Source organism: Bison bison, unplaced genomic scaffold (genome assembly GCF_000754665.1).
Source record: "Bison bison bison isolate TAMUID 2011002044 unplaced genomic scaffold, Bison_UMD1.0 scf7180017864316, whole genome shotgun sequence".
Classification (NCBI taxonomy): domain Eukaryota; kingdom Metazoa; phylum Chordata; class Mammalia; order Artiodactyla; family Bovidae; genus Bison; species Bison bison.
The window spans coordinates 1845645-1847611 of NW_011494888.1; positions in this window are offsets into that span (position 1 = coordinate 1845645).

Genomic DNA, 1967 nt, shown 5'->3' on the forward strand with positions numbered 1-1967 from the left:
TTGGAAACAGTCAAGGGTTAGAGGCAAGAATAAGTTAGATGTGCTGTGAATTACCAGAGAGGTCAGGCAATGGGAACGAAAATGAAGCTGTGGTTCCATCCTGTCTCCTGCCCAAGGAGACCCAGGGCTCTGACCCACCTGGCTTCCAGCAGGACCACCTCTGAAGCCAGAAAGGAGCAGGCAGGCCCAGGGCACCTCAGCTGAGATGCAGGCCACCAGCCCCCCTCTGGGAACCAAGGGCCTGGGGAGAGGCCCGAGTTCCCAACAATGAGGTTAAGGGTCTCCAGTGATGAAAGTGGCCAGTCTGTCAAGATGGGGAACACAGACAGATGCCCTGCTGACTCCTGACCAACTCCCAGGACCAGGTGGGACTTTCCTTCTCTCCCCCGTCCCTGTCTTCCACCTCTGAGAAGGAAGAGCAGCTCTCACAGCAGTCAGGTGGAATGGGCTGCAAGGACACTGTTAGGACGCTGGGAAGGAGGGCACCAGCTTGGAGTGCAGGGAAACAAGGAGGGAGCTCTGGGGGAGTCCGCATCCAGGTGCTGCCCTTTAGTGCCCTAACAGACGGCTTCTCCCACTGGGAGCTGGTCACCACATGGCTGGTGCAGGGAGAGCAGCAAGGACACTAGAGCACCTGCTGGGACTGCTCCTGGGCTCACCTGCCCCTGCCCTTTCCCATCTGCAGGGGACAGGACCATGCCATGTGGGCTTAGATGGGGTTAGGAGGAGCCTGCCAGCTCTGGGCTCCAGAACTCAGCAGGATGACCCCCACAGCCTCGGCATCTGAGTCAAATTTGTTTCCATCAGAAATAATTGAGTGGTCTGTACTGGAGGCTGGGCTGGCCTTCTGGGGCTGGAGCCAGGAGGGGAATGTGGGCGGGGCCCAGCAGCACAGCAGGGAAGACAGGCCCAGGATAGGGAGGAAGGAAAGGAGACTAGGAACAGAGTAACTCCTTTCAAAACAGAGTTAACTGCTTTTAAATTTCCCTTTTAAAACTTGGTGCTGGACCAAGTTTCTACAGTCTGGAGAAGGAAAAAAAAAAAAACTCCCCAGATGGGTTCTCAGAACACAGTCCAATTCTGAGGTCTGTTCCCATGGAAACATGCTCTAGAACCAACAAGCAAGCAAGAAGCCTCAGCGCTGGAACCAGAGTGGACCAAAACAACCGGGACAACGATCCTCCTTAGATCATAAAGTCACCATTAGCTGGAGAGAGGGAGTGTATGATTAGACACAGGATGGGAGGTTTCCAATTTGAACAAGAAATCAAATTGCCAACATCTGTTGGATCATAGAAAAAGAAAGAGAATTCCAGAAAAACATCAACTTCTTTATTGACCATGCCAAAGCCTTTGATTGTGTGGAACACAATAAACTGGAGAATTCTTAAAGAGATGGGTATATCAGGCCACCTTACCTGCCTCCTGAGAAATCTGTGTGCATGTCAAGAAGCAACAGTTAGAACTGGACATGGAACAATTGACTGATTCCAAATTGGGAAAGGAATATGTCAAGGCTGTATATTGTCACCCTGCTTATGTAACTTCTATACAGAATACATCATGCAAAATGCTGGGTTGGATGAAGCACAAGCTGGAATCAAGATTGTCGGGAGAAATATCAATAACCTCAGATATGCAGATGACCCACCCTTATGGCAGAAAGTGAAAAGGAACTAAAGAGCCTCTTGATGCAAGTGCAAGAGGAGAGTGAAAAAGCTGGCTTGAAACTCAACATTCAAAAACCAAGATCATGGCATCCAGTCCCATCACTTTATGGCAAATAAATGAGGAAATAATGGAAACAGTGACAGACTTTATTTTGTGGGGCTCCAAAATCACTGCAGATGGTGACTGCAGCCATGAAATTAGAAGACACTTGCTCCAGGGAAGAAAAGTTATGACCAACCTCGACAGCATATTAAAAGCAGAGACATTACTTTGCCAACAAAGGTCCATCTAGTTAA